Here is a 24185-nt window from a genome sequence, read left to right as displayed (position 1 = left end):
CTGTTGTTGACTTGAGAGATTTCGTTTAGCTGATTCATATTTTTAACCTTAAACATATAAAAGAAACTTTGATGGCTATCACATGTGGAAAATCTGAATTACTTGCCATATATAGGAGTTAACTATAAAAGAGAAACAAAAAAAGAAATTCTTCATTACTTGAGGTCTCTCACCTGACATAGCAGAGTGATTCTCAAAAGGTTCCATTCTTCCTCTCTGGTTGTCCCCAGAAGACATTTCTATTACAATTCCTAGCTCTCTTTCTGTTTGTTTTTGTTGTGTTTTAAGCTAAGGAGCTACAATGTAAACTATATTACAGGCTACATATTGAAGCTCTGTGGCTACATATTGAGCTGCATGTATCCCAGGCTACTTCCCCTCTTCTTCTCACCCCTACCCCTCTTAAGTGTGCTACCTAGTCATCTCCCACACCACCATAAGATGTACAATCCACAGTTTAGAAAACACAGATCTGGACTTTATTCTTCCCAGAGACCCACCTCAAATTCCTCTCCCTCTAAGAAACTGATACAGACCTCAGCGATCCCCTCAGCTACTACGCTATCTAATTATTCAAATATTGCTGTGTGACATTTCATTAAGGACAAAGACCACGGTGTATACTAAGTTTTCCCACAGCATTTGGTATGCTACCTGGCAAACAGCAGGCATTCAAAGGATATTTGTGGTTTGATGAGCAGCAAGGGTCAACTCTGGGTAAGAGTGTAAAGCAGGAGTCTGACTTAGGTTCCTCTCCTACCTGGTTGCTCCAGTCACAGAAGGGCGATGACCTGTGGTCCTCCTTTGAGGCATATTCTCCTTTCTCAGTAAGTTCCATGTGCTTCGTGATTTTCCTCAGTCTTCCCAAACCACACTTTGTGTGCTGTGTCCCATTATCTTGTTGACGAATTAGCTAAGGAATGTGGTGTTAACAACTAGATTTTACATTGCTTGACTCTGTCTTGTAAATCTGTTTGGTATCCTCTATCACACCAAAGACAGATCATATATACTTAGTAGATGCTCAACAGATATTTGTTGTGTAAATAAATGAATACCAGTTGTGTAGTTCGTGTTTTGGAGTGTCCATGATGTATCTTCAGGAAAAAAATACGAGATCCTCAAGCTAAGTCATAGAACATTGGTCAAAGGGATTTCCTAAGTCTGTTAACAAGTATGGAAAAGCTTTGTAGTTTTGACTCAGAACAGTACAAATGAAATCTTCCCTCTGCCTTTTCTCCCTCCTTTAAACCACTTCGCCAAGTTGGATGTTCATTTCAAGGAGCTAAAGCCTCTTCAGCTTTACATGAAACTTATGGTTCCTTCTCTGTACCCCAAGCAATTTATACATACTTGTCATTCAAATCTGGACATATTGAGAATGAGAGTGGGCACAAATAACTTTTAAGCCGGGTCGAGAAGGACATTGACAAACAAGGAAGTACGGCCATACTATTTTGAAAGTAGTTACTTGGTAGTGGTATGTCTCCTTTCAGTTAACTGTAAAGCTATTCCAGGTCTGGGCCTTATTTCTTTTAGCTTCCTTTGTTGCCTAGAATTGTGCCTGGCACGTAGTGGTGGTAAAAGAAATGTTAGTGCAGTTTTTTAAAATATTCATGTAATTGCATATAATACTATCTTGATGTAGAACCCAAACAGTCCCATTTGGGGCCGATTATGAACCATTTTCTCAGTATTACAAATATAGGGCAATGAGCTTAATTATATGCTTGTGTGAGGATAATAGCTAGCATTTACCAGCACTGAGCATGTGCCAGGCCCAGGGCTAAGAATTTTGCTTGAGTTCTCTCATTGATTCCTTCAACAACTCTTGGAGGTAAATACTACCCCCGATTAAATGAGAAGAAAAGACAGGTTTAGAAAGATTAAGAACTTTGGTCAGGGTCACCCCGCTAATTACGCATCAGAGTTTGAACTCCAGACTCTAACCCTATATACCATCTCTCCTGTATGTGGTAAATAACTGGTACTGAATTTTGGAAAGCAGTTTTAAAAAAAGTAATAGTATACTTCTAGGAAAAATCCACTTCTTGTAAAAATTTTAAAGGAAAATTTACTTAACTAAGAGATTGCATCATTAGGCCAGTGTGGTAGCTACGTGAGCTTATGAGTAGTGATAGCAGTTCGTTAGACCAACAGATTGCTTTCTGTTGTCCTTGGTACTAATGTTTCCATGGGTTAAGGCACAAATATACCATGTTAGTTTTGTTGAGATCATTTTCTTGTTTGTGGACTAGTACGCGTGCAAACCATTTTATTTTGTACTGTAACAGCTGCATTTAACTTTAGCAGTATGTGGATGAATTATGAACACTCGTCTATTTTCTGTTGTGTCTTTTTAAAATTTATTTTGGGTTGTGCCATGTCTTTGTTGCTGTGCAGGCTTTTGTCTAGTTGCAGCAAGCAGAGGCTACTCTTCCTTGCAGTGAGCAAGGTTCTCGTTGCAGTGGCTTCTCCTGTGGCAGAGCACGGGCTCCAGAGTGAGCGGGCTTCAGTAGTTGCAGCCTGGGGCTCATGAGTCCCCGGCTCAAGAGCGCAGGGTGAGCAGTTGTGGCGCAGGGGCTTAGTTGCTCCAAGGCATGTGGGATCCTCCCGGACCAGGGATCAAACTCGTGTCTTCAGCATTGGCGGGTGGATCCTTTACCACTGAGCCACCAGGGAAGCCCTCTACTCTGTCCTCTTCAGATAAGTTTTTACCTATCAACAATTTAAAGAACAGTACAGACACATCATCATAATGACTTCAGAAAAAATTGTTTGGTACTATTGTAATTACAAACCATGTTTTTACATTAATGAAATATATAGAATCAATGTTTTTTCAAATAAAAGCAGTTTATTCAATTTTATATAAAAGTAATCTAAATTATAAGGGATCATCTGTAGCCTTAGTTTTAAATCAGAAAGGATAAATTATATATGTGAAGAGACGATGCCATAAGTATAATACTGAGCAAATAATCATATGCACAGACTTTCATACAAAATGTATCCTTTGATTGAATGGAATTGTCTTCTTAACTTTCTTTTCTACTGGCAAGTAGTATATAGGAATAGCTATAGCAACTGAAATTATGTATTAAGATATTTGATCACACATGATGTGTTATAAACTAAGTATGAAATATCTGGAAATAAATAATTTTACATAATAAGTTTACATAATAAATTCTATCATGCATAAATGATAGGAAATGTTATTACTAAAGGCCTTCACACAAGATGACTACATCTGTAATTCAAAGGAAGGATTATAAATGTATATATCAAGTTCAGGAATTACCTGTTTTCTTTTTGTCATAGGATTTTTTTAATTTTATTTTTTAATTGAAGTATAGTTGATTTACAATGGTGTGGCAATCTCTGCTGTACAGCAGAGTAACTCAGTTATATATATATATACATTCTTAATATTCTCTTCCATTATGGCAAGATATGGACATTTTTACAATTAATGGGTCTTTTTAAGTTTTACAGCAGAAAGTTTCCTTTAATTTGTCTTCTCCAGTGAAATAGGATACCATGATCTCAGTAGTTAGAAAAACTGAAGGTCAAGTCATCACTGTACTCGAGTAATCAGAAAATCAAAATGCTTGTGTTATGATATAGATAGGAGTCTTCTGGTTAATTGATAGAAACAGAAAAATATAAAATTGGTCATTTTTTGATGCTTTGTACTTTTTATTACCTAGAAAATTTTAATTTTTTTTTTTTTTCCCATTTACTCTAGGCACTTGGGATAGATCAGTTAAACAGAACAGACGAAAATCTCATCTGTTGGGGAAGACAGACATTAAAAAATAAACATACATAGATAAATTATAAAGATTTTTGTAAGATTTTAAGTGTCATGGGAAGAGAAGGAGCAAGCTGGGAGGATTGAGAGTTGGGTTTGGGGTGGTTACAGTTTTTTTTTTTTGGCTGCTCTGGGTCTTAGTTCTGGCTTGCCGAATCTTTACTTGTGGCATGTGGGATCTCTAGCTGCGGCATGCAAACTCTTAGTTATGGCATGTGGGATCTACTTTCCTGACCAGGGATCAAACCCAGCCTGCTGCATTGGGAGCATGGTCTCTCAGCCACTGGATAACCAGGAGAATCCCTTGGTTACAGTTTTAAATAGTGTGGTCAGGCTAAGCATCATCATTTAAGATAAGATTTGAGCCATGGGAAGAATGTTACCTGCAGAGAGAAAGCTCTGCCAAAGACCCTATCCTGGAGTATACAGGCGTTTGGAACTGGAGTCAGAAAGTAAAACAAAAGGCCAAATCTAAGGGCTTTGTAGGTCACTGTAAAGACCTTAGCTTTTACAGTTTAGGAAATAGGGAGGCAGTGGAGGATTGATGAAACAGACCTTGATGAAACAGACCAGAGATTGATGAAAGTGACCAGATGAAACAGCAGCTGATTTTCCTGTAGGAAGGTATTCTGGTGGTGCTGGTGGTGGTTTTTTAGTTCTACCAGTTTATTGCTACCAACCCACCTCCCTCCACCCTCCTCAGGCATGTCTGCTCAGTCGCCTAACCCCATGGACTGCAGCCCCGCTAGGCTCCTGTCCATGGACTTTTCCAGGCAAGAATACTGGTTGGGTTGCCATTTCCTTTCCATTTCTCTCTCTCTCTTTTGTTGGTGGTTGTTGTTTTTAAATTAATTAATTTGACTGCCTGGGCTCTTCATTGCAGTTTGTGGGCTTCTCTGTGTACCAGCTCAGTAGTTGCCTGGGCAGATTTAGTTCCCCCTGTCCTATTTGAGCGTGGGACCTTAGTTCCCCTACCAGGGATCAAACCCTGTGTCCCTGCACTGGAAGGTGGATTTTTAACCCCTGAACCACCAGGGAAGTCCTTTTGATTGTTGTTTGATAATAGACTGCAGTAACAGTGGGCAAGAAGATCATTTAGTAGGCCACCCAAATACAGGCCAGAGAAGATAAAAGTGATGCAAGTGAGAAGTGGTCTGAGTCTGATGTATTACAACCAAGAGACCTTCTTGACAGTTTGGAGCTGAAGAGAGAATGAGGAGCCAAAGACCAAAGTTTTTGACTTCAGTAACTAACTAGAAGAAGGACTGCAGCATGGTTTTGAGTTGCTTTTTGAGCAAGGGAGAACTATAATTTAGGGGGAAGAGAAAACTAATGTACTAACATCAGTCAAGATGGGGAAGATGTACTACGTTATATTCCAAGTATTGTAGGCATTTTGGTGGAGGGTTGGCTGCTAGAAAGGGGCACTCTTAAGTGTTTGATTTCTAGGACATAGAAAATATTACAGATAAGGGAGTCTCACAGATCCAGTGTGTGCGTGTGTTCGTCACTCCAGTCGCGTCCGACTCCACGAACTGTAGTAGCCCGCCAGGCTTCTCTGTCCATGGAATTCTCCAGGCAGGAATATTGGAGTGGATTGCCATTCCCTTCCCCATTGGATCTTCTCGACCCAGGGATTCGACCCTGGTCTCCTACATCGCAGGCAGATTCTTTTATCCCCTGAGCTACAGGGAAGTCCTAGTTTTATGCATATCAAATGCCAGGTGGATATTCTCGGCCTTAAGACAGGTAATGATGGATGCAACAATTCTTAAGTTTCCTTTTTTTTTTTTTTTAAAGGGTGGTTTGGTGATTTCAGGGCATGTACCTCTCAGCTGCTACTGAGAGGCGGTCAGTCAGACGGCTCAGCGCCGACCCTCGTCCGCCTGGGAGAGTCTGCACTATTAGTGCAGGCGCCGCCTCTCCGCGCTGTCTGGGGAAGGGGCGCGAGCCGCCGCGGCGGGCCGCCGGCCTGAGCGTGGGGAGGGGCTCCCGAACGTTCCCACCCAGCCCCGGTCGCCATCTTCCGGCGCGTTCTTTCCCGCGCGGGCTCCAGCCCGGACTCTCTGCCCTCTGCTTGTCCGGGAAGGGGCTTCTAACCCGCGGAGACCACTGGCCGGGCGCGTCGCGGAGGTGCGGGCCAGAGCCCATCCCCGCAGGCGGGGCAGGGGGCGGGGCCAGCCCGGCGGCAGCTGCGCGGCGGCGCGGCCCTCCCGCGGCTCCCGGAGCGCGCACCGCCTCTCGCCCCGCCTGCGCGCGAGCCTGGGCGTGGAGGGAGGGGCCAGGAAGCGGCGAGCGCGCCGGGGAGCGCAGCTGCGGGCGTGGGGGGACAGCAGCCGCGGAGCCGGCGCCGAGAGCGGCTGCTGCCGGAGCGAGCGGCGGAGACAAAAGGCTACGGTGAGTGCATCTCCGGCCCGGGGCGCGCCCCGGGCCTCCCACCTCGCCCTCGCGGCCCCTGGGGCGGAGGCCCGACGCCCTGAACCCCTACCTCCTAGGGCTCCGGGGCGAGTGCGGCCCGGCCCTGCCCGCCGTGCGCTGCGGGCTGAGCCTGCGGCTCCATTTTCAGGTCTGGGCGACGTCCTCCTGCGGACCGTGGCTTTGGTTTTTCTTCCATTCCTTCTGGGAGAGGGTTCCAGACTCTGTTCCGGATTCAAGACTGGCGGACGGGTGAGAGCCCACTGCCCCCCTGTTGTAAAATGGAAATGAAGGCTCCCCCTCCCCCAAACTTTGCCTGTCTGGAAGTCGGGAGGGTGGTGCAAGGGGCGGGTGGAGAGGGCCCGGGTCCTCCAGGTGAGAGTTTCGGCGGGGCGGGGCCCGCGGCTCGGAGTCGGACTCTAGCCCGGGGCGTCCGGCGCGAGCGCCCGCGGGTCTCGCCGCGGTTCGCTATGGGCCGCGGAGAAAAAGCCCTGACCACCTCCGAAGAGCAGCTCGTCCTACTCTTACAGGTTGTTTTACCCAGCGCTTGCCGCCTTACTAGTGATTTTTTGGTAGCGGGTGTGGTAGTTAGTGGCTCGCTGATGCCGCATGAATAGGTGAAAAGAGCCTCGATACGCTGACTTAAGGTGTACAGGAAACATTGAGAGTCCTCTTTAGCTGCTGCTCTTATTTTAAGTGACACGCTTTTGAAGGGGACTTTGGTGCTAATGTTCAGTTTACAAAATTAACATTTTGTTAAAGGGCCTGACGTATAGTAGATGCTCAGTAAAACGCATGAAAGTGAATTTTGAAATGTCAGACAAAGCTAATCTCATAGCTAGTAAAAATTTAGGCACAGACCCTCTTGATTCAGAAGAAGGAAAAAATTGGCAAACACGTTATTTTGGTTTATAAGCTTGTATTTTTATTTCATCCAAGATAGTGTTGAAAAATCAGTTATTTTCAATATTAGGAGCATAGAGAATACGTTTGAAATGTGAATTTTTTTTTAATTTTGAGGAAAGTTGGTAGACATGTTGATATTTCTTAAAAATCAACATTATTGATCTAATTTTCTTTTGAAAGAATAGGGAAGGTGAAGAAAAGCTGCTTGTTTTCTATTGATATTTGATTCTTTTGAGACCCAGCTTTACATTTTATTATGAATAGAGAAGTTTATATGCTTTTGAGGGACTCTGGCATGGTTTTGAGTTGCTTTTTTGAGCAAGAGAGAACTCTTAAGGGACGAAAGAAAGCTAATGTTGCAGTAATATAATTAAACCTTACCACTTACTCTACAGATATTCATTAAGCACCTATTTTATGCTGGCACCTGTGTTGGGTGCTGATTCTTCGGAGCAGACAAAACCCACAATTATCTTTTTCTTAAGCTTAAGCTGAGTGTGTTCTTTCTTCATTAATGATGTTGCAAGGACAGTCTGTCTTACACACTTGGTGCCTATTTAAAATTGCAAAAGATGGCAGGTGAACAGCAGGAAGTGTAGAGTCATAGCAGTCTATTTAGAGGTTAATAAGTAACTTTACAGGGCTAAGACTATTACTGGGTTACATTTTCCTATTGTCAGTTTAATAAAATCCATATTTTTTTAATGAAGGGAAGAAGACTTTTAACAAACTAGTATTTCTGTTCTCTATCCCATATGAGATGTTGTTGATACAGTGTATTTATTGAATAGTAATGTACTTCTGGTTCTGTTTTCTGTAAATAATCTTTGCAGTACTGCGCATGTTCTGCTTTTAAAAATCTTCCAGGAGAACTAGTGGATTCCTTTTCTATAAGAAGTATTTTTAAATAAAGCACTTTTTCAGAAATTTTATTTTGACGTTTTAGTCACTATTTGCAAATAAATGTAGTATTGCATTGATAGTAGTGACAAGTGAAGGACTCTGAGTAATGATTTGTGGTTCCATGTTTGAACTTTCCATCTGGTATTAAAACTGGTAAAACTGCTTGCTAAAAAGAGAATGATTTGTAGTATTGCATTTATTAATTCTAGAAACGAGAATGATTGATCGTACTGCATTAATTCTTAACATAAAGGTTGTGTTGTCTGCTTTTCTCTTATTTACGTATAATAAGAAGGTACTTATTTTTATTCGGATTCTTCAGAAGTCCAAATTAATGTGCTGCAAAGTCAATCTTGATAATTACAGTATAAAGTATATTAATTTTTTACAGATAACTTTTGAATTTAGGTGGACACTTTTGACGTGTTAACACCTTATATGTTGTTGAAGATTTTGTGTGCATTTCAATAGAATTTTCAGATTTTTAGACTTTACTAATAGTTTTTTATGGTTCCTACAAATAATAAGGAAAGTGATCTCTTAAACTTTAGTGCTAGAGGGTTGTGTTAGTTTTTCTTTAAATATGTAGTTCTTATAGAACTACATATGATGAGTTGGTAATGCACATGTGTACTCCTTCTAGTCTGTTGAGAAACCTAGTGACAAATGATAACAGTGATGATAAGAATAATGTAAGCATTATATGTTGAACAAAAAGTGCTTATTTTATTTGAGGCAAGAATTTTATCAAGGTTCTTGACAGTCCGCAGCGTTGAGACATGTTTAAATAATTTTACCAGTAAATTAGAACTCTTAATGACTGGATTTTTTTTATTGTTGTACCTTACAAAAATACTGTGTTTTCAAGGCATTATTTCCTACCCTGGAGTAATTTATAATGTTTTGAGGCTAAATAAATTTGAGCATCATTCCGCTTAATAATTGTTGGAACACTTAAAGTGTGTTGATGCTTTTTTCGTCAAGATATGTTTGACTTGTAGGCAGTTGTCTTTTTTGTTGTTGTAATATCCTTTAGTATAATTTAGAAGGTGTGTTCTTTATCAGATGTAATTAGTAAAGTTATTAAGAAACACACTGGTAAGACATACTGCAACTGTGCCCATATTGTCTGAATAGATTGTGAGAGAGATTATCAATTAACATTCGAAAAGTGCTTTAACCTCATCTCTCACATTTATTCAGTAGGATCGGTTGCTAGTGTGTTTTTAGGTCCCAGTTGTCTCTATTGTGAAAGAAGATAATCATGAAAGATTTCTCATCTGCTTTAGGATGAGTCTCAAATACTTTGTTAAGGCTCCATAAGACTTTTCTCTCAGTTGCAATATTGATTTTCATCTATTTCAGTGTTAATCTCAGTTCTTATGAAAATAATATTTTAACATTTATTGAATATTAATTGTTAGTAAAGTTTCAGGTGTGTTTCAGAGGGGGACGTTATGGATTCCGTGTGCATTCTTGAGAGGAACTGAGTGAAACATGGTGCTTATCTTCAGTGGTTTGGTGAGGGCTTTTATTCTGATTTTATTCATACTACCTGGAAAAACTTGGAATTTAGCTTGTTAATTATTAACTTTATACATTCTGCTCCCTCAGTTCAAAGCTTAAGTTCAGTTGCACTTTCTGTAATACTGACAAGTAACGAACAGGGCAAGATTTAGCTGAAACTGCTCTGGGACCTCATCCAAAGGGAGTTTTTGAATTGAAAGCCCAGAATTTGGTGATGAGTTATCTTTATCACGACACCATTAAAATACCTGCAAATCTATTTTGGTCAAAATGGATTGTAATAGAACAGACTCCCTCTTTTTCCTAGAAAGCGTTAGATAATGCCGTGTTCAATTTAGGTGTATTTGAGGGTGACTGAATTTTGAGCACTGTTTCCATTTGGAAGCTTACCCAGAAATTCATGCTAAGATTTCTTCCCTTTTTTTTTTTTTGAGTCTATTATAATTTCTTAAATAAGTATTGATTATTTTATTTATTAATGAGCATTTCTTTTTTAAAAGTTATTTCCTTATTTATGTGCATTAGGTCTTAGTTCTGGCATGCAGGATCTCTAGTTGCAGCATTCAAACTCTTAGTTGCAGCATGTGGGATCTAGTTCCCTGACTAGGGATCAAATTCGGGCCCCCTGCATTGGGAGAGTGTGTCGTCTCAGCCACTGGATCACCGGAGAGGTCCCAACAAATAAGTATTGGTTTTAAATGTGTGTAAATTAAGCTTGTAATTCACAAAGTTAGAAAAATAACAAAACAATTTCAAGAAAAGGAGAAGACTAAGATTTTTTATTAAATCTTTAGAATTAAATGTATGTAAGCATCTTGTACTAAACCAAAATCGTTTTTGTTTCATTTACTTTAATCTGTGTTAACTTTTTGCTCAGTAAAGCAAAAATGAATTTTTTGGATATATTTAGCACCTAATAGCGGAGATGGCAATGGCAAACCACTCCAGTACTCTAGCCTGGAAAATCCCATGGACGGAGGAGCCTGGTAGGCTGCAGTCCATGGGGTTGCTAAGAGTCGGACACGACTGAGCGGCTTCACTTTCACTTTTCACTTTCATTCATTGGGGAAGGAAATGGCAACCCACTCCAGTGTTCTTGCCTGGAGAATCCCAGGGATGGGGGAGCCTGGTGGGCTGCCGTGTCTGGGGTCGAGTAGAGTCGGACACGACTGAAGCGACGTAGCAGCAGCAGCACCTAATAGTGGGAGCCCTTGGATATTTGTAGGGATGCAATGGATGGGACTTGATAAGAGTTTAAGCAGAAAACAACTTACTTTCTCTCACTGTACCTTCAAGGCCTCCCTAGAGATTGTCTTTCCCTGAATCTCCAGCCCTTAGGAAAACCAGGTAGCTTATCTAGTTCTAGGTGGTAAAAAGTCTTCTGCTTATTTGTCAGTAATAGTCTTATTTTAGGGGCTTCCTTAGTGGCCCAGACAGTAGAAAAGCTGCCTGCAATGCAGGAGACCTAGGTTTGATCCTTGGATCAGGAAGGCCCCCTGGAAAAGGGAAAGTCTACTCACTCCAATATTCTTGCCTGGAGAATTCCATGGACAGGGGAGCCTGATGGGCTACAGTCCATGGGTTTGCAAAAAGTCGGACATAACTGAGTGATGAACATGTACACAGTCTTATTTTTGTCATTAGAAGGCGTGTGTTCAGAATAACAATGTATTCAAACTCTTCCATGCCATAGAACTTTTCTTCGTAGCTCTGAACTGCTTCAGAGCAAGAGGTCTACTTTGGAGGGAGAGTCCTGAGAATCAGCTTCTCTTTTTCACTTTGCCAGCTCCTCTTTAGTATGCTGTTGGAATCACCTGTCCCGGGTCCACCTCGGTGGGGAAAGGGGCCTGGGGGGACAGGTGGGGTTTTCATGTGGCCTCTGTGCCTTCTGAGTTGGACAGTTTGTTCAAAGCTGGCTCTAGAGGAGTGCTGGAAATGGTTTTCTTGGGGATTCCATGTGTGGGAACCTCCAGCTACTATTCCTGCAGTATTCTTCAGCTCTAGTCCCTTAGGCTTCTAGTTACCCTCGTCTACAGGCTCACTTTGCCTGGGGAGAGGTTTTGCTTTAGTCTTTAAAGTAGTTCTGTTACATTTTAACCAGACCCGCCTGTACTTTATTATTTCACAGGACACACTTCCAAGCATTCTGTCCCAGCTTCAGCTTGCTATCTCTCTAGTTCCTTCTGTTGATGACCCCCCACTTGAACTGTACTTCTGTGTCTGGGACCTACGATTCATTGCTGCTGCTCCCTTTTTAAGTGCCCTGAGCCCCCTTCTTCTACATGCGTGCTTGATTATTTACCGTACTTTGAATCCATAGTCCACTTTAAAATTTTTCGCTTTTGTATATCCTCAGTTCTCTTTTGGACTTCCCAGGTGTCAAAGAATTCACCTGCCAATGCAGGAAATGCAGGAGGCGTGGGTTCAATCCCTGGAAAGATTCCCTGGAGGAGGGCTGGCAACCCACTCCAGAATTCTTGCCTGGAGAATCCCATGGACAAAGGAACCTGGTGGACTACAGTTCATGAGGTTGCAAAGAGTCTGGCATGACTGAGCACTCAGATCCAGTTCTTGTTCAGGGCCTCTCACTTCATGTGCTTACCTGGTAATTGCCAACCTCCCTCCTCCCCACCCACCCATCCAATTCTCCTTCCAGTCCAGCTGATACCTGGCAGCTGGGCTTGAATCAAGGAAGACATTCCTATGCTGACTTGTTCTCCATTTGTGTTGGCCAAGGAGGGTCCTTTGTGCTGTTCACAGTCCTTAATCGTAGTATCAATGGATCCCTGGTGGAATTACCCCACCAGCTGCCCAAATGACTATTTTATACATCCCCTCAAACCTCTGGTGCCTCTTTTCTCTTCTTTTTCAGCTGATGACCTTGTTTCCTGTGTATTAAAAATGAAAGCAATCAGGCGAAAACTTTGCATGTCTCCTCGCTTCTATACCCAGACTGTATGCACTTCCTATTTGCTATGATCATCACGTCCTCTCTTGCTCTTGGTTGTGTCCACTTCCTGTCAGGGCCATTGCATTGCCTCAGGATTCATCCCATTCTGCCAGCCAGTGAGCTGTCTCATTAGTGTTTCCCATATGTATTGCATTATTCCTATCAGCATGAAGATATGCTAAAATATCTCTCATCTTTAAAAACAAACGTACTCCAATAGCACATTTTTCTTCAGCTGCTGTCCTTCAAAAGAGTTGTTATTTGTGGCCACCAGCACTCCCTCTCTGTCTTGGATCCAGCACAAAATTTCTTTTTTTTTTTCTCATCTTCCCTGCTACCTAAACAGTTCTTGTTGAGATTGCTTACTGGTGACCTCCTTGGTAACAAATTCCCTAGTCAGTTCTCAATCTTACTCACTGGATGTAGCAGCTAAAGCGTTTGAAAGTGGTCAGTGAGTTTCTCGTCTTTGAAATCTTTCCTCCCTTTGTTTCTGGGACACTACTGCTTATTTTCACTTTCTTTTGCTGGTTCCTTTTTGTTGCCCCAACTTCTGAAAAATAAGGCAGTTTTCTAGACCTCTATGTTTAGACCTCTTCTGTATTTATACATGGTCTTCTGTGATCTCATCTCAGCCTCTAGCTGGAATTATCATGTATTTCAAGCTAAGAATGTTATCTCTCACCTGGATCTCTTTCCTAACCTTCAGCTGGCTTAGGCAGCATTTTCAGTTAGATATCCCAGATTTAACCTGTCAGAACTGAACTCCTCATTCTCCTTCCTCCCTCTCCCACTCCAGTGGTTGTTCCTATTCCAGTTTGCCTCATTTTATTAAATGTCAACTGAATCCAAGCCAGGCTTCAACAGTACATGAACCAGGAACTTCCAGATGTTCAAGCTGGATTTAGAAAAGGCAAAGGAACCAGAGATCAAAGTGCCAGCATCCGTTGGATCATCAAAAAAGCAAGAGAGTTCCAGACAAACATCTATTTCTGCTTTATTGACTATACCAAAGCCTTTGATTGTGTGGATGACAACAAACTGTGGAACATTCTGAAAGAAATGGAAATACCAGACCACCTGACCTGCCTCTTGAGAAATCTGTATGCAGGTCAGGAAGCAACAGTTAGAACTGGACATGGAACAACACACTGGTTCCCAGCTGGGAAAGGAGTATGTCAAGGCTGTATATTGTCACCCTGCTTATTTAACTTCTATGCAGAGAACATCATGAGAAATGCTGGACTGGAAGAAGCACAAGCTGGAATCAAGATTGCCGGGAGAAATATCAATAACCTCAGATATGCAGATGACACCACCCTTATGGCAGAAAGTAAAGAGGAACTAAAAAACCTGTTGATGGAAAAAAAAAAAAAACTGTTGATGAAAGTGAGAGGAGAGTGAAAAAGTTGGCTTAAAGATCAACATTCAGAAAACAAATATCATGGCATCTTGTCCCATCACTTCATGGCAAACAGATGGGGAAACAGTGGCAGGCTTTATTTGTTTGGGCTGCAAAATCACTGCAGATGGTGACTGCAGCCGTAAAATTAAAAGACACTTGCTCCTTGGAAGAAAAGTTATGACCAACCTAGACAGCATATCAAAAAGCAGAGACATTACTTTGCCAGCAAAGGTCTATCTAGTCAAAGCAATGGTTTTTCCAGTAGTCATGTATGGATGTGAGCTGCTGAGCTGCCAAGTCACTTCAGTCGTGTCTGACTCTGCGACCCCATAGACGGCAGCCCACCAGGCTCTCCCATCTCTGGGATTCTCCAGGCAAGAACACTGGAGTGGGTTGCCATTTCCTTCTCCAGTGCATGAAAGTGAAAAGTGAAAGTGAAGTCGCTCAGTCGTGTCCAACACTCAGCGACCCCATGGACTGCAGCCCACCAGGCTCCTCCATCCATGGGATTTTCCAGGCAAGAGTACTGGAGTGGGGTGCCTTGGATGTGAGAGTTGGACTATAAAAAAGCTGAGCACCTAAGAATTGATGCTTCTGAACTGTGGTGTTGGAGAGGACTCCTGAGAGTCCCTTGGACTGCAAGGAGATCCAACCAGTCCATCCTAAAGGAGATCAGTCCTGGGTGTTCATTGGAGGGACTGATGTTGAAGCTGAAACTCCAATACTTTGGCCACCTGATGCGGAGAGCTGACTCATTTGAAAAGACCCTGATGCTAGGAAACATTGAGGTCAGGAAGAGAAGGGGACGACAGAGGATGAGATGGTTGGATGGCATCACCAACTCGATGGACATGAGTTTGAGTGAACTTTGGGAGTTGGTGTTGGACAGGGAGGCCTGGTGTGCTGCAGTCCATGGGATCACAAAGAGTCGGACAGGACTGAACTGAACTGAATCTTTGTTTCTCTGACTGTAACTTTGTAGACATTCTTGATTCCTTTTTGTTACACATTCACACTAATTCACAATAGTGTATCATGAGAATGTGTCCTTTATTTACCTTAAAATCTACCATAAGAATAAATGCGGGAACTTCCTAGTGATCCAGTGGTTAAGAATCCTTCCATTGCAGGGGATGTGGGTTTGATTTCCTGCCCCGGGGGAGTAAGATTCCGTATGCCATGGGGCCGGTGTGCCACAACGAAATTTTGTGTGTTTTGCCAGTTCAGCAAAAATACAAAAAAACTTTTTAAAAATTAAAAAAAGAATAAACATGACCACAGCTTTCTGTCTTCATCTGCACTCCCCACCCCCGCGCCCCTCCCCCACGTAGCCATCATCTCTCGCCTGTGTTATTAGTCATCTCCTGTCTGGTCTCCCTGCTACTTTTGCTCTTCTCTGGTCTCATGAACGTAGCAACCTGGGCAGTCCATTTGAAATGAAAGTCTAATTATTTTACTCCTGTATTCAAAACACTTTGGAGATTTTCCATATCATTTAGAGTAAATGCCAGAATACAACAGTGCCTGCCAGGTCTTCCATCATCTGTGTGGCTGACCTCTCTGATGACATGTCCTACTAGTTTTTCCTTGGCTTGTCCCACCCTAGAAACGTAGGTTTCCTGGTACCTGATGGGCGTCACATTTGCTAAGCGAATGGCTGCTTGTTACTCATGTCTTTGATAACAGCTTATATGTATGTTTCTCTAAAGTAAAAGTATTTCAATTAAAAGTATTTCACCTAAAACCATATAGTCCCATAAGAATTAAGTAAACACAAATTTAGATACAAGAGAAAATGATAAGTTTGAAATGAATTTTTTGTATAGAAGGTGAAAATACCCAGGAAAATGGTAAACAGCGGAGGAGGTGAGAAAGGAATGGAAAGAGGTTAAGGTAAATGGAATGAAGAAAAGGAAAGCCAAATTTCAAAGTAGGGAGCCACTCTAAGAAGAAAACTATTGTTGGCTTGCCGCATGTTTCTTTTAGGCTTCCCTGGTGGCTTGCAGTGCAAGAGACACAGGTCCATCCCTGGGTTGGGACGATCCCCTGGAGGAGGAAATGGCAACCCACTCCAGTCTTCTTGTCAGGAAAATCCCGTGGACGGAGGAGCCTGGTGGTGTGCAGTCCTTGGGGTCGAAGAGAGCTGGATGCGACTGAGCACATATTTCTTTAGGCTTTGTTTCTTGAATTCTGAGTCTTGTTGATTTACATGGATGTAGACACTGGGACTGCGCTTACCTTTGCTTTATCAGGAATATGGGCTCAAATGAGACTTGAAAGCAAAACTAATTGTTTTTCTGTTGCCAAACTCCTTTTATTAAAGGAAAGCAGTTGCCATTACCAAAAGAGTAGTTTTCCTGGCAGTATTCTTAGCTTTTTTTTTTTTTTTTTCTGTAGACTGCTCAAACAGAAATCTCAAGATTTGCGGGAGGGATGTTCAGGGTACAAAAATTTGCTACTGAGTCTTCTCTTTTCGGTACTGGACTGCCTGTTTACTCACCCTCACAAGAGAGGGGGAGTATCTCTCAGCACAGTTACTGTATTCTGTGGTAAAGCAGCAGCTAGGTATGTTAGTGTGCATGCCTGTTGAGTCATACTATATGTATATTTGTGTTCTTAATGAAAGATACTGAATATATTTAAACTTCAACTTAACCTGCTATTTAGGTAGGAAATGAGAGTTCAAGAGTATATGCAAACTATTTCATTCTGATGAGACAAGATTTAAAAAAAATTTTTTTTCCTGAGTTACAGGTCTCATTTCCTATTGATTCAAAGAAATCCTTTTAAATAAATTATTGAGATAGGTGGCTTAGATACTCCTGAATGAGTAATTTTTTATGTGCAAGCATATATTCCTTATAAACCAATCTTAACTATTTAACTGTTTTTGTATAATATGTAGTAATTTCTGTCCTGATTGTCTTGTCTGACAGATTGTTCTGTGGCTAATAATACGGACTTAATTTTCATGATCATAGAGGTGTGGACATGTATGAATCTTTACAGATTTGTAGTATGCAAGTATAATTTAACTTGTTTATGCTTGTTACATACTTTAACTACTAAACAATAACATCTATAAATCAGGCTTGGTATTTTGTTTTTCTTTCACATTAAATAGGAAATTAAAATACAATTTATATGAACACATATGACTATTAGAATTTTTTAAAAACTTTCTTACCTTCTGTGTAACGTCATTTCAGATGACATGCTAGCAAATGTTTTCCTACAGTATTGAATTTGTCATTCTGTACTTTTAGTTCATATGTTAGTATTTCACATCTGAATTCATATGTTAGTATTTCACATGTGAAATAACCATCTTGGATTAATAAAATAATTATTTCTGAACTGATGGATAGTCTTAACCACTACTGCATTTATTTCAGCTATATTCATAGGTTAGGCCCATCATACTTACATTGCTTTAACTTCGTAACGTTCTACATAGATTGTGAAGTAACCAGAATGATTATATTGAGAAGGGTAATAAGATTAATAGGCTTTGACTTAAGTCTCATAAGGGATTGTTAAAATGATTCACTGAAGTATGCATTCATTCATTCTTTTAACATTCATCAAACTACTGTGTGAAAGTGCTTCCAGTCTACTCAGAGTAGAATACAAGCTGTAGTCATCCGGGAAATAAAACCCCGCTGTGTATGTGCTGCAGCCCTGCCGCCCTCTCAGGAGCATTTCATCTTTGCTCACTACGTGCCTGCCACGCTAACGCTTGTTTTCTTAAACATGTCCTGCTTGTTCTTTCCTTATTAAGGCTTTTACATGGGTTGTTTCCTCTGCCTAAAATAGTCTTCCCCCTATGGTTGGCCTCTTATCTTTAAGATCTCACTCAAATATCAACTCATTTCCTCACTGCTCAGTTTAAAATAGCCCGTGCCCCCCATCACTGTTTTACTTTCTTCATAGCATAAGTGGGAAACTGGATAATTCAGGCAGCAGCTTGTTTTAGAGAAGGAGAAGATTTTAGGAACCATGCTGCTGATCCTTTGATCAGAGCATTAGGTGGAACCAGGGGTGTGTTGGAGCTGGTGAGCTGATGGTGTGACTGTGTGCGTCTCTCCAGCTTCGTGTTCGGTGATGGTGTATTGACAGGCTACAGTGGAAAATGGGCAAAAGCTATAAACCAGGGCCTTTTCCCCCAGAGAGATGGTTGTTAAATATCAATCACTAGACCTCTTAGTGGGACCATATGAAATTGCTGTTTTTATAGATTAAAAAAAATGCTTGAATATTGGCAATTTCTTATGGTTTATCTTAGTGGAGTTACTTACTATGGTTGAAAGATACTTTCTTCATATGAGTTAATAAAATTACCTTTGTGCTTTACCTTGTGTGTCTTTTCAAAACTGCATTCCCTTCACTTCTGACAATTACTTCTAGATTGATTTAATATGTAAAAATTGGCTGTTTATATATTAATTGCTTAGCTGTTTACCTCGTTTTTAACTAGTTCTTTGCAAAAGCAGGCACAGGAGGTCTTGCATTTCTAAGGGTGTTGATGGGTCTGCTACTGAGTCTTAATTGAAAGGCATGCTTTTCCTGGTGAAGAAACCAGAGTTGGTTCAATTTGAGTTATAAATTGTTAGATAATTTTTTAAATTTGCTTTTCAGAATGATTTACACAAATATACGAACATTCAGTTTTTTCTGGCTTTTTCTTTTTCCCTTTATCATCCTGTAGGTATTTACTGTCTCTAATTTATTTATTTTCTGCTCTTCTGTGATTTCTTTTACGAATCAGTGTCTAAATCAATGAAGTCATTTTGTCTTGTCTCTCAAGTGTTAGTAGTTTTCCCCTGTGGTCTTCCTTATCTATGGTCACCTGGGCATTCCAAGCCATTTTCCACCTTTACCCCCCAGTTGTAAAAACAGACATGAAGCTACATCTTTCTTATAGGCGCCATTTTCCTGTTTGAAGGAATTTATTGTTTAAAAACTGAACCTTGTTGACTGAGGCGATTTCAGTAACGTTTCTTGAGTAACAGTTGCATTATCTTAACTCTGAATATGTGGGTTTGAATTGGTGGTATTGAATAAAATGTGGCTCACAGGTTTCTTTAATTCACATTGTTCTGTCTTATGCACAAGCTTAAAAAAAATAACGTGTTTAATGCAGATAATCAGAATACACATAAAATCTAAAAAATAAAAGCACATCCATAATCCTTAAGATAACTGCTAAGATAACTGTTACTTAGTTAACATAACTACCTAAGATATCTACTAGTTATGTTTTGATGAATGTTGTCCTTCCAGACAAATCAACAAATTGCTTTTTTCTACAAAAGCAAGATCTTAGTACATATACTATTCTATAATGTCGTACATTACCAAATAGTGTGATCTTTATAAAAGCATTACTTTTTATTATTTGTTTGAAAGGATCTTACAGAGTGGAAATTTTGTTGATACAGGGTAAAACTAAAGTTGTGATTGAAAACAATGGTGCTTATGGGGGAGAGTAGAATGTAGTAAGTTACCTCAAGACAAGAATTATTTCAGCATTAATTGTTTTCTTAAGAGCCCTCTTACCATTGCACAATAGCCTGATTGTATTATACCAGCTAAGGAAAACAGTACATGAGTCTATGTACAGAAGAATTATTTTAATAATAGCCCTAGTATAAAGTAGGGGGCTGTACCTAAGTTCCTATTTTTTGGTTTGCCCCAAATCATATTGATACTTTAATACTAAGATATTTTAAAAGAAAAATGTGTTTTATTGAAGGACTTCATCTAATTTTATCAGATAATCCTACCCTTTTTAAGTGAAGAATGAATGAGTTCCTGGAAAATGAAAATGTTGGTATATGGATTCTTGTTTTACTGTTCAGGTTATTTTTTTGTTTCATGAATGTGAAAATCTTTGTGGGATTGTTACTGGTGTGTTGTATCCTTTGGATATCAGTCCTGATCTTGTCAGGTAGATGGTTTGGTCTTAAAGTAGCAGTTTTTAAAGCTAATGAAGAAAAAATAAATAAATAAAGCTAATGAAGGGTCCTGTGAGAGTTGTATAATTCAAATGACTTTTCTGTTACCACAGTGGTATCCGTTACATAGGGTAGAGTAGGTGATTTCTTGGTTTGGTTTTGTTCTTCTCGACCTTGTCCTGTTCCGTGTTGTGTTACTGCTTGCTCACCAGGCCCTGAAGACTTTCTCTCTTTGGTAGCTAACATAGCCATTTCTGCTACTCCACATGGTGCTACTTCCTGGATAGTACATATATTGCTGAAAACATTTCTCATGTGGTAAAGGAGAATAAAAAGCAATGTAGTTGATGTGGCTTTTTCTGCTGAAAAAATTACGCATTCGTTGGCTAAAGTGAGGACTGGCAGTCAGTCCCTAAAAAACGGTTTTTCACTGAGTGATCACGTGTTTGTAAATGGATATGCAAGAACCTTTGCTTGTTGGTAGGTATTGTGAATCTTGATAAATTCAAGAAAAGTGTTTAGAATTATTCCATCTCGCTGTTTTAAAAATTGGTATTTTTAAAAAGTTCCATTTTACAGTGAATTTTTAAGCCTCCCATTTTTATATTTATTTTGTGACTAATGACTTTGTTTTTGTAAAAATGGTACACATACACTGAGGAAGCTTAGAAATAATTAGTCACGTTGTAACTGGCAGTACTCGTATTCAAAGTCTTGTCTGATAGCTTGGGAAAAGCTATAAAGTGGCACAAAGAATGTGGACTTTAGAATCAGGCACACCTCAGTTTGATTCATAACTCTGCCATATATTTTCAGTATGGCAGGATCTTACCCTTGGTGATTTTTGTGTTCTTTTTAGATTAAGTTAGGGTAGTAGGTTTGTTAGGATTAAATGAAGTACACAGTACTTCTACTTTGGCCTGTAGAAGGTGTTAATAGTTTTTTTCTTTTTTACTGCTCACTATTATTTGAAAGTATCTCTGCAAGTCACTTTGGACAATTACCTTAAAAGTGATCTGTGTTCAGGAAAGTGGGAATATATGTCATCCAAGTGGACTCCATTGTAGTGCCACATCAGTCTGCCTATCTGAGGGGAAAGTGGTTATTGCAACTTTTTTAAAGAGTACTTTGACCTCATGGAAAACTTTTAAAGGCTGAAGTAGAACTCAGGATGAGTTAATTATTGCTGGCCAGAATGGTAAGAAAGTAACTGATTTCTCTGTTTAGTGAGAAATAAAAATGTTTATGTGTAACAATTGCATACATAAAGATGCCTATATTAAAGGCTAACAACTAACCAGCTGACCCTTTGCAAAAGAAAAATATGACTGAAATAGGGAAGAAGTGTTCAACTTTAATAATAATCAATAGCCAGTCTCTTTTTTTCATATTTAAGATTTAAGAAATGGTGCTTTTTCACCCCAGTACAGTGACGTAGATACTAAATGCCTTGCTAGAGAGAACATATAAACCTGTAGAACCCTTTTGAATACAGTTTGGCAAATATCATATTTGCTAGTCGTATTTCTGCCTCTAAGAGTAAACCCTCAGGAAGTAACCTTCCTTTAACGCCCTACCTTTTTTTTTTTTTTTTTTTTTGAAGGAGGATGTTAATGTCTTTTTTTGTAACAACTTTATTCAGATATTGTGATTTGTAGTAAATATTTATTTGGTCTTGGTCCCCTGTTGCTGGCACTGAGCTCCCAAAACTATTGGGATTTCGGAGAGTGAGGAGAGCGGGTAAGGTATCTTTTGTTATGTTAATGAATGACTTTGAAAGGCTTGTGGGGTTGGGGACTGGTTGCCAGGGAAACCGAGGGAGTGATTAGTGGAGGGTTGGAACTTTCAGTCCTACACCCCTCTGACCTGGAGAGGAAGGGGGTTGGAGGTTGAATCACCAGTGCCATGATTCAGTCAGTCAGTTTCCATGTGATGAAACTTCCGTAAAAATCTGAAAAGATGGGATTCGAAGAACTTCTAGGCTGGTGAACACGTGGAGGTGCTGAGTGCGTGGAGTCCTCAGAACATGGAAGCGCTGTGCCCCTTGCCCCGTGACTTGCCCAGTGTATCACAGGACTGTTCTTGAATTATACCTTTTTTTTTTTTTTTTTTTTTAATAAGCTGGTGGTCTAGTAAGTGAAATATTTCTCAGAATTCTGTGAGTGGATCTAGCAAATTAATCAAACCTTTGAGGAGTTTCGTGGGAAGCTCAGAAACACAGTGACAACCAGGGTTTATAATGTGACTTCTGAAGGGCAGGGGAGCGGTCTCAAAGGGCTGAGCCCTTAACTTACAGGATGTGATGCTATCTGTAGGTAGATACTGTCAGAATTGAGGTGAATTGTATGACCCCCAGTTGGTGTTGGAGAATTGCTTGACATTGGTGTTTTCTTCACATCGCAGTTGGTGTCAGAATTGTCATTTATAAATCATATTTCACCTTTTAAAAGTATATATGTAAGTTCTGTGCATGCATCACCACTATCTAATTTTGGAATATTTTGTCACTTCTAAAAGAAGCTAGCAGTCATTCCCCATTCCTCCCTTCCTCCCAGCCTGTGACAACCACTAGTCTGTTTTCTTTCTGGATTTACCTCGCGTGGACATTTTATGTAAGTGAGTTCATACAGTTTGTGGCCTGTTGTGCGTGGCTTTCTTCACGTAGCGTAATGTCTCAAGGTTCATCTCTGTTGTACCATTTATCAGCACTTCATTCTCTGACATGGCTGAATGTTATTTGTATGAATCTATACCACATTTTGTTAATCCATTCATCAGTTAATGGATATTTGGTTTGTTTCCACATTTGGGCTATTATGAATAATGGTGCTCTGAATATTTACTTCGAACTTTGTATGGATGTATGTTTTAATTTATCTTAGATATATACTTAGGAGTAGAAATGCTGGGTTATGTTGTAACTTGACGTTTAACATTCTGAGGTCCTACTGAACTTTTCCAAAGTGATTGTACCATTTGCATTTTTTATAACTGGCTTCCTTCATTTAGTGTTTGTTTTTCAGGGTTCAGCCATGTTTTAGTGTGTGTAAGTACTCACCCCTTTTTGTAGTGAATATTATTCCTTTGCATGGATCAACCATGTTTCTTTTATCCTGAAAAAAGCTTTCTATCCAGAAATGTTCAATGATGCATTATTTGTATTGAAGAAAATTGAAAATTACTTAAAAGTTTTAGTAAAGAGAAGTGGTTAAATTAGGTACACCTTATGGCCTATCTGTTTTGGAGAGTTTCAAGGGAAAGTCGTCGTCAGAGTGCTGTGGTAGGTACACGGCTGTACACGTACGACTATTCCGTGTCTATAGCTTTGGGGGATAGTGATAACCAAATTTTAAAACATTTCTATATTTTCACAATAGACAATAGTATATTTCTATGCTTTTCATAGCATCTATTTCTTTATCAGAGTAAAAGAAACATTAGAAAAAAATGCCCATAGCTATAGCTGTGTATATTACTGATACAAATTTGTTCAGCCAAGAAAAGCAAGATCACTCACTGTTAGGAATGTTACTGTTTTGGGTTCATCCAGTAATTATCATATTATAGCATTTCAGACTACTGTTAAAAAAGAACTTTTGATTCTTCATAATTACCTCAGATTTTTAATTCATAACTGTAGCGTGGAATAATTCTAATTCCTGGGAATTTTATTTCTGAAATGGGGAGGAGGAGGATAAATATAGGCTATGCACTTATTTGTTTATTGGCCACGCTACTCAGCATACAGGAATCTTAGTTTCCCAACCAGGGATTGAGTCCGCGCCCCCTGCCTTGGAAGCCTGGAGTCTTAACTGCTGGACTGCCGGGGAAGTCCAGGCAGTGCATTTTTTAAAAAAATTTATTGGAGTGTAGTTAATTTACAATGTTGTGTTAGTTTCTGCTGTACCAGAGTGAATCAGGTTTTTTATGTGTACACACACACACACACACACACATATCCACTCTCTTTTAAAGATTTTTTCCCCACCTGTGTCATTAGGGAATATTGAGGAGAGTTCCTTGTGCTATGCAGTAGGTCCTTATTAGTTATCCATTTCACGTATAGCAGTGTGTATATGTCAGTACCAGTCTCCCACTTTATCCCTCCCACTGCTCTTTCCCTCTTGGTAACCAAATAACAAATACAAAAAACAAACACCTGTGACTGTTCCTATTGATATTTTGTAAATAAGTTCATTTGTACCATTTTTTAGCTCCCACACCCATGGTATTTGTCTTCCTCTGACTGACTTCTCTCAGTTTCACAGTCTCTAGGTCCATTCATGTTGTTGCAAATGGCATTATTTT

The 24185-nt window shown here is 40.1% G+C and overlaps 1 protein-coding gene across 1 annotated transcript in view; it reads left to right on the top strand.

The window, feature by feature from the left end:
- Positions 1–6102: 6102 nt before the first annotated feature.
- Positions 6103–24185, top strand: part of CDC42SE2 (CDC42 small effector 2) — a 119207-nt gene continuing 101124 nt past the window's right edge. Inside the window, exon 1 of the mRNA XM_070792046.1 lies at positions 6103–6214. The gene's annotated coding sequence lies outside the window, so the exon portion shown is untranslated. The remainder of the gene's footprint in view (positions 6215–24185) is intronic.

The sequence above is a fragment of the Bos indicus genome, chromosome 7, assembly GCF_029378745.1.
Source record: "Bos indicus isolate NIAB-ARS_2022 breed Sahiwal x Tharparkar chromosome 7, NIAB-ARS_B.indTharparkar_mat_pri_1.0, whole genome shotgun sequence".
Lineage (NCBI taxonomy): Eukaryota > Metazoa > Chordata > Mammalia > Artiodactyla > Bovidae > Bos > Bos indicus.
The sequence above is the reverse complement of the archived record's forward strand: the minus strand, read 5'-3'. Positions and strand labels throughout refer to the sequence as shown.